This window comes from Priapulus caudatus, unplaced genomic scaffold (genome assembly GCF_000485595.1).
Source record: "Priapulus caudatus unplaced genomic scaffold, Priapulus_caudatus-5.0.1 Scaffold21, whole genome shotgun sequence".
Classification (NCBI taxonomy): Eukaryota; Metazoa; Priapulida; class Priapulimorpha; order Priapulimorphida; family Priapulidae; genus Priapulus; species Priapulus caudatus.
The window spans coordinates 90,895-104,375 of NW_014577082.1; the positions used below are offsets into that span (position 1 = coordinate 90,895).

A 13,481-nucleotide genomic window follows, 5' to 3' on the forward strand; every position below is an offset into this window, starting at 1 on the left:
ACACTATTTTGGCCGAAGCCAAAGAGAGCGGGTACTATATCACTATTTTCGCGGTGAGTGCCGTAAACACAAGACAAAATGGTCGAGAGCTTCCCCCTACACTGCTATCCACATTCTTTTTCATATCTCATGCGGACAGTGACCTTATCCTCGCACCCCTAAAAATAAAATAAAAATAAAATTTACTTAAACTATTGTGGTCTTTGTTTTAGTTCTTTAATTTCTTTATTTAGAAAACATTGAGTATATGCACTTTACAAAGTATTTTCCACTAGTATGAAGCGAATTGAATGTAGAAATGTGTCGCGGCTTAGTTGGACGTTTATAAAGAAAAAAAATGCATTAAATAAATAGGCGTATACACTTTATAATATATGCGAAGCCAAGTAAAAACTGTCACCGTAACACTGTGTCATGTGTCAATCTTCTGGAACTAGTATTTCTACAGTACTGAAAACTACGTTGGAAAGTGATTAGAATTAAAAGTATTCGAGAAATCAAATAACATCAAAGGGCATATAATTTACTTTAGCAGTTACTGCATCCTCGTACTGCCCAATGAAATTTGAATCTGTACACTGCACTCTCGCATAACTTGTAGAACTCGCGTCCTTATATAGTAGCCAGACTAGATCACACTTAATCACCGTTGGTCATTACAGTTAGAGATGAATCAAAGAAGTTGACATCTATTTCTTGTCCGATTGAAACACTACCAAAAGGAAATGATGTTATCTGAATAATTGCGCGTTTAAGATTGACTGAGACGTTCACTGACTGCCGCATGCACCCAGAGTGCATGAATTCTGTATATAATGACGTTAATCGGCCAGTTGGGTGCAGTCAAAGCTGCATCGAATCGACGGCATACATCTTGTCTGGGCAAAGCGACCATGATTTATGTTCTGTCGGAGCAGAAATAGGCGTCAAGTGTAACACAAATGTCACTCCTCGTATTTTCGGGAATTCGTCTCACGCCCCCGTGAGTCACACGTTTCAGCACTGCGATTTCACTCAGACTATAGTAACCACGTCGTTTGAGACGTGCGCTGTACTCAGCCTAAGTAAACTATAAATAAAGCCTAAGTAAACCTAAGTAAAGCCTAAGTAAAGTAAAAGTATCGAAACTGTACTACTGGCATGCTGCATGCTAGTAGTGAGAATCGCCAACGAAACTAAATTAATGATTACTATCTGCTGGTGCACAGGTCACGCATTATGCATTTCTAGTTTCGGCAAACGTTTCATGCATGTTTATCGATAATGCATACATTTTAATTAGGAGATCGAGCATGTTAAAAATTCCGTTTTATTCACTTTATATTAATTATTTTCGATAAAAATGTCTGGCCATAGCTAACAAATACTTGCAGTGGATTATCCACAAGTTCACAATGATGACGATAGATAACTATATAGCATTGCAGGGGCGTAGCCAGGATTTTCAAAGTTGTAGGCACGACTATCTGAGCGGAGCGCGCAGCCAGGGTTGCGCGGAGCGTAGCAATAAAATTTTTGGTTTTTACAAACCCCCAGATGGCAGGAAACGGCCTTGCACCCGAGTGTTCATTCTGGTTCCTGGCCTCTTGCTAACGCTTTGAAGATCAGCCTTCATTCAATATAAGTTAAACAGCAAAAAACAAACAACTTAAAATAGGGTTTATGCGAAGTCGGAGTTTAAAATGTTAAAAAACTGACAAGATCGATCTATAGTCCTTTTCGAGCGCGGTAGAGAGTGTTGAATGACAACGGCGTCAATACGCGACTAGAAATGACGAGCCTAGATGACAGAAGAATAGGTCACACTAATTTAGCCATATTCTGCTACGCTTCAGTTTTCAATAAGTTTTTCGCTGTCAGACTCATTAAAACTGTCCAGCAAGCTTCGTGGGATATGGAATTATGTTTTTAAAAAAAAGAAGATACTTGCAAAAAAGGTGTTAGGCCTGACAGTCTACATACTGGGTACGCCCTGGCATTGGCTTTATCTTATAATAAAAATGTGTGCAAAGGGTAATGAAATAGAAATATGTACACCCAAACGTATAATTTGCGGGACTCTCTTACAATCTACAGAATATGTTTGCTTCTCCCTAAAAGGTGGCGCTGCAATCGCGTTGGTAAGAGGAAAGCTAACAAGTGCAGTCATTCGACGTTCCAAAGCACAACATTACTTGTGTTTGTCACGTTTTTCTAATAACATGTGATTTGAGTCTTATTTCGAAATACCCAGGTCAGCATGGTGTTGGTGTTTACACCATATGCTGGTGTCGGCATATCTGTACTTTCGGATCGAGCAAGGTTTTTATCTGTGAAGACGGTGCGACTGACAGAAATCTGAATAATAAGGACAAGGACACGGATGCAAAAAACGATCAGAGAATGACTCTTCTGGTAGTACTAGCCGTTCTTCGGCCACCACGACCAGCATCGGACTGCAGTATCCCGAGTATGGTGTGACGGTATTGCGACAAGGAAAAATCAGCAATGGACATGTAGACCCTGTTCGACAGCAGAGGAATTCCCGCACTAGTATAGCCTTGGTAAGGTTATTATCGCGGCGTCACATACCCCTTAGATAGACGGCTGAGGAGTTACTATGTTCAAGCATACGATGAAACTATGGGTCACATAAAACCAATGTCATTTACATCAATATAAATATAATATTATATCAAATATAATAGGTTAAGGGTTATGGTTAGGCGTTATTGTTAGGTGTTAGAGGTTCAGGGTTAGGGTTAGAATAGGGTGGAATAGTTTAGGGTTAGGGTTAGGCACATTGTTTTATTGGGACCATTGTCCTCCTATCCTTGGGCCGATCTATGTCCCCAGGGGTACTGCCGGAAGGTACCCTGGGTACGGTCTGGTACACTGGAACGTACCCTGGTACTATCTAATATGGCGGACCGTACCTCGCCTACTCCACTAACGAGTCTAGGGAGTCACCTACGCCTACTCCCTAACACTAACCCTATCCCTAATCCTAACCCTAACCCTAATCCTAACCCTAACCATATCAAAAAGTGACCAGGGTACGTTCCGGTATACCGGACCGTACCCAGGGTACGTTCCGGCAGTACCCTGGGGGACATAGACCCTATGAGCCCTAATAACCGTACTGCTTTTATTAGTCTATTATGTATCACTAGGCCTAGGTCACAGGCACTTGGGACAGAGTCAGTAAAGCTCATAGGGTCTATGTACCCCAGGGTACTGCCGGAACGTACCCTGGGTACGGTTTGGTATACCTGAACGTACCCTGGTAACTATTTGATATGGTTAGGGTTAGGGAGTAGGCGTAGGCGACACTCTAGACTCGTTAGTGGAGTAGGCGAGGTACGGTCCGGCATATTAGATAGTACCAGGGTACATTCCGGTATACCGGATCGTACCCAGGGTACGTTCCGGCAGTACCCTGGGGGACATAGACCCTCTCAGCGTCAGTAAAAACTGAAAATAATATGAACGCACATTCACAAATAGGCTCTACTACCGTACCTCTCAATTACAGTTCCACTGTTGTGTCACTGTATATCAACTTTCCTTCATAAAAACTAACGCCGAATGCTCCCGCACTCGCTGCTGCGAGTGTGCTGTGTCGCCATGATATATATAAAGTACTTATTATACTTACAACTTTATATATTATTATCATGGCGACACAGCACACTCGCAGCGGCAAGTGCGGGAGCGTTCGGCGTTAGTTTTTATGAAGGAAAGTTGATGTACAGTGACACAACAGTGGAACTGTAATTGAGAGGTACGGTAGTAGGGCCTATTTGTGAATGTGCGTTCATATTATTTTCAGTTTTTACTGACTCTGTCCCAAGTGCCTGTGGCCTAGGTCACTGCTTTCAAATGCATGTCATTAAAAACATTGAGCTAGAAAATAAACAGAAAACAATCCCCTTGCTTATATAATAGGTGTATGAAAAAAGGGAGACAAACTGCACTTGCACGGACACTGACTTTACTCTTATTGATGCATGCTGGAACATTACTATGTACATCATTGTAATATTAGTACATGGTAGATGGATCATGATGTAGACCCTCCTTTGCAATTTTTTGTATGGTGTACCTACAATACTATTTTGGACTTAAAACTGTAAGTAAACGTCTTGAACTTGAACTTGAAATTAGAACAGGTGCCAATTTAGAGTGGAGTGATTGGTGGAGGCGCAACAACCACAGAAATCTTTTATCGAACTGTTAATATATTTAGCAAATAGTGTATTCTATCATAAAACCCTTATAATACCTGCTCAACTGTTGTAGGTTCTCAGTTTGTATGTATTTTTTACAGTGTAACCCCACTGGGCCCTATAATGGGAGGAAACTTTATCCATGATTGAGCAAACATAAAAATCTTAATGATATATCAGAAATCCACACAGAAGCTTAGGAATGTCAGTAATAAGGTTAGCTGAGCCCCCCTGCTAGCATCCTTACGTGCATATGTATGTGTGTGCTTGTGTGGGTGTGTGTATATCATTCTTATGCTGCTTACTGGCCTAATATCCTAAGCAAAGAAATTACACGAAATGTATGCTCAGGTGTACTTTATGCATATATGATGGTAAAACGTGTGTATAAACAAGATGACCATATATATACTGTCACTTATAAGTCAACCATGTGTACAAGATGTCCTTAAAAATGTTAGCTTAGAATTTGGGTTTAGGCCTACTATGTATACTCGCTGTATGAGTTTATCCCTTTTACCACAGTGACAAACAAGTAGACCATCTTATCTAGCACTCGCTGTGCATCTCTTACCATAACTAAACTGAAACTCTTGCTTGATAAACTTATCTAACACCATCTATAATAAAATAGTGAAATGCAAAATTATTAAATAAACACCTACTACACCGCACACCATTTCCTTCACCTGGGAATGCAGATCAATTATCTTATAGTAATGTAGACATTAATACCAGAATATATGTTAATGTTTTGAAAGGCATCGGTAAATGCTGACTAAATTATTAACATTAATCTTGGGCTGTGTTTAGTAACAGTTACCCTTCTGTAAAAATAACATCAGTGGGTTAAACTTGTTTGCAAATGCAGGAAATTAAGTTGCATCCTTATAACTGAGTAGCTGAGACCTTACTACTAGTATGGCAACATTGAAATCCGATACTACGCCACAGCCGTTCTTAGAGGTTGACATTTTATACGTGTTGTGTAGGACAATAACTGGTTTTGAAAAATAACAATTAAGCTTTGAAAGCCGATTTCAAGGCCTTTCTTCGACTTTCTGGCATGAAAGTGGTAAATAGTTGCATATTTCACTATCATTTTATAGTTAGTGACTGATACATAAAGTTTTTAGTACACCATCACTGTAACTTGATTCGTAACCTAAATCGAAATCCAGATCAAAGCTGTTAAATCCCCATTTGTATCTTATTCGAATGATGGCAGAAGTACGAGTAACTAACAGGCAATCCTGTCGTTGTGACAATCTGAATGAAAATCCTATTTAATGGCTTCCCGGTTAGCATCCTTTCATCAGCACTGCTGCCTCACTGATCTATTAAGCACCGTAATCGTAATACCAAACGTTTCACTATAATATCATTAGACTGTGCTCCGCTCATAATTCATTGGCTGCTATCTTATGAATCCTTGTATTTTACTGTATGTCATAGAGCACACCAAAAAACGTTTCCAGGAGCTAAACAATTTCTTGCTATGTGTGCATGTGGATGTACTCGTTTAGATATCTATTGTGAAATATAATGAGCTGATCTGCCAGCAAGAAATGTGTACTCATCATTATCAGAATAGTAATTAAAGTTGGAAGCTCAAATGCTAGTTAAGAAATGTAATTAGAAAATTTAAATGTAAATTTATTATTTTTAAGAAATTGGCAAGGATTTTTTAGCATCAAAATTTAAGATTGTCAGCAGAAAATAGATCCTACAAATCCTACATTGATGTTTCTTCTGCAGGCTCTTCCCATGCCTTTAATAATATAGCTAATCTGTGACATTGCATAAATCTTCAGACATGCCTTAAAATTGCCTTTGGCTCCTGCTGTGTTTACTTTTGATAATCCTAGCACAGTCATAGTGGGGTTTCACAGCTGATGTATACGTCTCCAATCTGATCGAGTTTACCTGTGTATTTGGGTTGCTTATGACATGTGTAATTTCACTACAATTGGTACAACTCTGAACAAAATCCTCTGATAATCCTGGGAAAACTCTGTTATGATAATGAAAGACTAAAACCAAGTAGATTTCAATTTCTATTGAAATAATATTGGCTCATTATCATTCAAGTGGACTGATTATATCAGGAGTTAATAATGACAAATTATTTGTCATTATTAACTCCTGATTATATGGGGGTTGAACAGGTGGCCGCCGGCAAAATGGTGCTAATTTCGCGCACTGCTATATACTTATGACACAATACGTATCACCATATACAATTTTGCTAAAATCAATTGATGCGTCATGCGTATTCTCTGCCCATTCAATGCCTATAATTTTCTGCTGTATGCAAGGCAGATATATGAGTTTGCTAGTTTTGCTGCTAATAATTTGCTGATTATACGGTGAATTCCGAGACCATTACTATTTTCAAAAGATGTTCAATGTGTTCTTAGGAATGAAGTTTCTTTAAAAAAAATCCGTCAGAAATGCTGCATTTAGCGAATCGGTTCAACGGTTGTAATGTGGTTATTATAATTACCCGAGTTCTCCAATTTGGATTCTAAATTGTAATTTTCGAAATTTGATGATTGTTGTCGAGCTAGGATGTGTGTCGTATCGACCATTCACAAACTGTTACATGGTTGTACAGTCGTTGAGCCCGGCCAAATTGACGTACGTGCATGCATGCAGTCTTCATCTCGCGTGTGCACTCAGGAGCTCGCGATAGAGCTTCATGTCTATATTAATCACTGGCACACTTATTTTCTGCGTGCAGGAAGCAGCCCTACAACTGGCCAGCGTGGGCGATTTCTCCAGCCTGAGGAATGCGATCAAAGAAGCGATTCTCTCCTTGCTTCCCGATGCGGTGAGTTCCAGCCGTTCGGCATCCTTCTAGCAGAGAGTACACACGTGCTTGACTGCATGCTGGGAATGGCGATGACGCACGCTGTCGATGGCCAAACGCCGCTGCACTGCGCATGATGCAGATAGGCATGCTTTCTTAATAACATCGATTTATGTGTAAACAGAGAAGGTGTAGGATATGTAATTTTGTCAGCACATACAGGATGCTCAAGGGATGCAGCCAAGATGAGCAGGCTTCACTCGATGTTTCTTCTGGATATATATATTGATTTTAGATCTGCCGGCAATATCCGTTCTCGGTACAATTCTCAGCACGATATTAAAGAAGCTGATTGCACTGAGCAGTCGCTGATAGGATTATAGAGTATGCCGTACATGTAGTACCCCATGCACGAATACACGTGCATCGATACACGTGCACACTCAAACATGTACAGCAACGCAATCACGCATGCATAGTGCATACACACTCATATACGCACTCACTCATATCTATATATAATTATATAGGCATGCAAGCACACGCACGCATCATGTACGCACGATTGCACTGGCATATTGGAATGTACATTCGCACGTAGGCATGCATGTAAACACACACTGGTATATATAAGCAAGAGCTAATAATACCTAGAGTGTACAACGGAAAAACTGGAAAATAGTACTATTTCACGACAACATTATTCTACTTTGCCTTGCATCAAGCAGAATTCTTTGGTTTTATTAGTTTTACATCCTAACAACATATAATTCTATGCCTCATTTCAGTGTACATGCATCCTAAGATGCATTATTGTTAGTAAAATATCGAGTTGTTTTTCAAAAACAAATAATTTGTGAAAATTATATCTGTTTTGCACACAAGAAAAATAACCTAGAATATCATCATTTCGTAGTTTATTTGTGTAACTTATAGGCTATTAATTAGAATGCTAAATAAAAATTACAGGTTATTATAAATGGTTTGAAGTGCTATTGATCGGGGAAGTAATTACCATTAACTCACACCTGGCTCCGTGAAGAATGATGTGGTTATGTGGCACGAAATTCAACACTGACATCAATTTGTAGATAACGTAAGAGTTTTGCATCCGGCTCTATTAACTGTTAAGAGTGATTTATTTTGGATATGTTTTAAAATGTCTATTCAGAGATTATTGTATGTGATGAGAACCAAGATTTTGACCCAACTTGATCCTTATCGATGGAAATAACGTCGTTTTATTTACATTTGGCGTTTCGTCGTCATCCGTTCAGATCTCGGCATCTGACAGCGCTGCTCTGCGTGTACCACCAGATAATTGTATGAGTAGTCGGCGGCCATGTTATGCAGGGATTTATATGATAAATTATTCAGATGTAGATCGCTACGGCTAATTAGGCTCTCAGAGAGCTCAATATTTCACAAAGATGGCCGTGGCGAGGCTGAGAAGCAGCTTCGGCAGTAGAGCCTCACAATAGAGCCTCACAATGTAAGCTCACAGTGTATTTCGCATCCCTTGCTACGAACTAACAGAACCATTTCTCCTCGCGTAGCAATATATAAGAGCAGAGCCAACGCGGCGCAAGGATGAAGACTGCGTCTTCTTCGAGATCAAGCAAGGTCACGAGCCGGACACGTTCGTTGGCTACTTCGAGTCATGGGACAAGCGCATGTGGGGGGTCAGTATCTAATCACGTGGCCGGCTACATTCGATCAAGTGCTCGCCGTAAATTAACTTTCATTGTAGCTTAGATTATTTGTAATTACGGAGCGTGATATCGTGGAGCTAAGTCTCTATTTCACAGATAACATGATTCGCGTGACGCTAGTGTATCATAGTAGATAGTTAGTCATAGTAGTAACTAGACTAGCAGCTCTCTGTGGTCGAAAGGTTTGTTCTGTTAACATGCCAGAGACATTCCCGAGCCTGTATCAATAAAGGAAACGTTACGGCTAACATGTCTTTACTTACTTGGATAGCATCCAGGTTATTGCATCACGCACATTTGTGAATCCCAAGATTTTATCGTTTGGACTAGTTTTTCCTTGTTGTGATAGATTTAGGCCGCGTGTATGAAACGGCTTGGAACTAGTCTAAGGTATCTCACAACCGTGCGATGGAATGTTATTTTTGGGACTCTTTGCTGGGAGCTTTAATAAACCAAAGCTCCCAACCAGAATTCATGCGTAGGTAGTCGATGTCAATGTTTGATGTCGCGACACATCAGCTTTAAGAATACACACAGTAATTCGATTCAGTGTGCTATTGTGTTATGCCAGGTGGAATTATATAGTGACTGGGTATTAAAGCGGGTTTCTACAATGGTCTATGAGATAAAATGGTAAATATTACGCGAGAAATTGCAGTCAAATTGTAGAATATCGGGTTTCCTAACAGGTTTGTGTTTTACAGGACAAGGAATAAGTTGGACATCTCAGGAATAAGACCTCATTTTGTAACGTCGTCTTTGAGTAGTTTCTACACTCAAGACGAAAACTTTACAAGTTATTTATGAAGATGTAACGCGAGGAAGAGTATGAATGAGCCGATAAATCGCATTTATCAAAGTGCGTGCAGTTTGCGCTATACGCTATTCGCATAGCTTAGACAAACCACTATAGTCACAAGCTACAAACCGTGAGGTTTTCGTTTACGCGTAGTGAAAAGCATGATTAAATGTGCGACGGTAGCAACGTTGATAGATAGTTTAATAAAGTTGATACAAATTAGCTAGTTAACCTTTTCGATTTTACGCGAAGCCCTTTGTCACGTTTGCACTTCTGTCTTTTTAAAACGCATTAGCAGCTGAATATGAGTAGAAACACAAATTCCCTATTGAATTTCGAATGAAATTCTTCTTAGTTTGTAATTCTATCGCGCTTCATTTTATATTATGTTGATGACAGGTGCTTGAATTAACGAGCCCGTGTGCACTGCCTATAACTGACGATATATTTATGCCTCGATCATCTACATATTATACCTATCCAGGTGATTTGGTAATAATAACTTAGCCTTAGTAGTATTGAAATTTGGCTTCCGCATCCTTACCATCACCAGGTTTCAATCTCATACTAGCTCCTCATCATTCTATCTCTCACTCGCTGATTTTTTACTTCTCGCGCGGGTCTCTCCCCGGTTACATTTCTTCTTCCTCTTCTTCTCTGTGTGTGTGTCGCTTTTTGTGACTATAATTTTCGATCAATAGTGCTACTTGCACGTTGTGGTCGTCATAATTTTTATTTTAGTCGTTATACACAACATGTAGCGCCTTATACATTGGGATTAATATTAGGTAAGTTCTTTATGTACGTTTTGCTACACGTGCCGTTGATAGTTTAGCATGGAGATGCGTGTGGGCACAATTAGCACCAACGTACGCGAGCAAGAGATTTTTTTGGGTTTATGCTGAAATGGTAAAGGTAAAGTAAGGGTAAAGTAAGGAGTATGGTTAAAGGTAAAGGTAAAGTAAGGGTAAAGATAAAGTAAGGGTAAAGTAAGGAGTAAGGGTAAAGGTAAAGTACGGGTAAAGTAAGGAGTAAGGGTAAAGGTAAAGTAAGTGTAAAGTAAGGAGTAAAGGTAAAGGTAAAGTAAGGAGTAAGACCGATGCCAAGACGTGAGCGTGGGTGTGATATTGAGGGCAGGCAACGTGTGGCGTCAGAGGTGCAACCTCTACGAGGCGAGTAGTTCCTTGACACTGTACGTATGGCCCCGGGCGAATCTCTATCTGCTTCTAATTGTGGCGTCCAGCTCCTGCCAGATTCCGCTGATGACGTTCAATATTCGGTCGCTAATTGTTGGAGGTCTTGGAAGAACGATACTGATTCGAATTGTGGTCTTACTTATCGATATAATAATTGCCTTCTAGGTGTGTGCGTGACTTCTATTGCATCGTTTATAGATACATGTAGTATGCATGTTGTCTGTAAATGGCTAACATTAGTGACCATGCTCGTCCTCTATAATGTTCGAGAAAATTTTACTTTCCTTACTCAAACCACGATTTCTTTTCGCAGGATCTTGATGGTGATGACGTCATGATTCTGGACAGTGGAGCAGACGAGGTAATGTTGATGTTACATCGACTCGTCTCCCTCTGTCATTGTAAAATGCGTGCGCTGCGATTTCTTCTTACAGCCCATTTCACCATCCCTATGGCTTAACGACTTATAATTATAAATCGTTATAGTTTGTTATATTAACTATTATGTTTGCTCATTCTTTATTTAATCTCTCGACACCTTGGTCGCAGATCTACATATGGGTTGGCAAGGGATCCACCAACGAGGAACGAAAGAAGGGATATGATCTGGGTGTGGTAGGTATCACTGTTACATTGTTTATCTTATGTAAGCGGTGACCAATATCCACCTGAATAAAGAAGGCGTGGTATGAACATCCAATTAAAGCCATTACCTGCGTTGTGGTCACTAGAACATTACTACAGACCTTTGTGTCGGGATGACGGGACAAGACATGTCGTCACGAATTCACACCGTTCCAAACTATATAATGCAGCTATTTATTACCCAGTTTTCACGTTTGAAGTGTGCGACAATGGGACAACTAAAGCAAATGAATCATATATGTCGTAATATATATATAAATATATAAATATATATATATATACATATATATATATATATATATATAATATATATATATATACATATATATTATATATAATATATATATATATATATATATATATATATAGCCTGTCGTCGTACAGCAGTTCGCATCCCTTGCCTACGAACTAACAGAAACCATTTCTCTCGCCTAGCAAATATATAGACGCAGAGCCAACGCGCGCGCCAAGGAATGAAGACTGCGTCTTCTTCGAGACAAGCAAGGTCACGAGCCGACACGTTCGTGGCTACTTCGAGTCATGGGACAAGCGCATGTGGGGCCGGTCAGTACTAATCACGCTGGCCGGCACATCGATCAAGTGCTCGCCGTAAATTAACTTTCATTGTAGCTTAGATTATTTGTAATTACGGAGCGCTGATATCGTGGAGCTAAGTCTCTATTTCACAGATAACATGATTCGCGGTGACGCTAGTGTATCATAGTAGATAGTTAGTCATAGTAAGTAACTAGACTAGCAGCTCTCTGTGTCGAAAGGTTTGTTCTGTTAACATGCCAGAGACATTCCCGAGCCTGTATCAATAAAGGAAACGTTACGGCTAACATGTTCTTTACTTACTTGGATAGCATCCAGGTTATTGCAATCACGCACATTTGTGAATCCAAAATTTTATCGCTTTGGACTAGTTTTTCCTTGTTTTGACTAGATTTAGCCGCGTGTATGAAAACGGCTTGGAAACTAGTCCTAAGCGGTATCTCACAACGTGCGATGGAATGTTATTTTTGGGACTCTTTGCTGGGAGCTTAATAAACCAAAGCTCCCAACCAGAATTCAGCGTATGGTAGTCGATGTAATGTTTGATGTCGCGACACATCAGCTTTAAGAATACACACAGTAATTCGATTCAGCTGTGCTATTGTGTTATGCCAGGTGGAATTATATAGTGACTGGGTATTAAAGCGGGTTCTACAATGGTCTATGAGATAAAATGGTAAATATTACGCGAGAAATGCAGTCAAATTGTAGAATATCGGGTTTCCTAACAGTGTGTTTTACAGGACAACGAATAAGTTGGACATCTCAGAATAAGACCTCATTTGTAACGTCGTCTTTGAGTAGTTTCTACACTCAAGACGAAAACTTTACAGTTATTTATGAAGATGTAACGCGAGGAAGAGTATGAATGAGCGCGATAAATCGCATTATCAATAGTGCGTGCCATTTGCGCCTATACGCTATTCGCATAGCTTAGACAAACCACTAGTCACAACCTACAAACCGTGAGGTTTTCGTTTACGCGTAGTGAAAAGCATGATTAAATGTGCGACGGTAGCAACGTTGAATAGATAGTTTAATAAAGTTATAACAAATTAGCTAGTGAACCTTTCGATTTTACGCGAAGCCCTTTGTCACGTTGCCACTTCTGTCTTTTTAAAACGCATTAGCAGCTGAATATGATAGAAACACAAATTCCCTATTGAATTTCGAATGAAATTCTCTTAGTTTTAATTCTACGCGCTTCATTTTATATTATGCTGATGACAGTGCTTGAATTAACGAGCCCGTGTGGCACTGCCTATAACTGACTATATATTATTCCTCGATCATGCTACATGATTCATATAATCCGTATCCAGCATCACGCATCTCCATGCTTAATCTATCGACGTGGCACATAAGTAATGTAGACTTAAACGGCACATAAAGTATACTTATTCACATAGATTAAGTCCGCAAACGTTCATCTATCCATTATGGACGGCACCTCAATGTTGTGTTACAACAGATCCCAAAAGACAAAATAAGTATGACTCATCACAGCGTCCTGCACTCGTCAACTCGCTAGCATATTTGACATCTCAATACCTC

At 39.7% G+C, this 13,481-nt stretch overlaps 2 long non-coding RNA genes across 2 annotated transcripts; both read left to right on the forward strand.

Moving 5' to 3' along the window:
• The first annotated feature begins 8,571 nt into the window (after positions 1–8,571).
• Positions 8,572–10,055, forward strand: LOC106812808. Its single transcript, XR_001394387.1, has 2 exons — positions 8,572–8,702; positions 9,437–10,055. It is a non-coding gene; the product is annotated as an uncharacterized LOC106812808 (long non-coding RNA).
• A 959-nt stretch (positions 10,056–11,014) lies between these two features.
• LOC106812803 lies at positions 11,015–11,851 on the forward strand. Its single transcript, XR_001394386.1, has 3 exons — positions 11,015–11,088; positions 11,277–11,342; positions 11,808–11,851. It is a non-coding gene; the product is annotated as an uncharacterized LOC106812803 (long non-coding RNA).
• Positions 11,852–13,481: the final 1,630 nt, after the last annotated feature.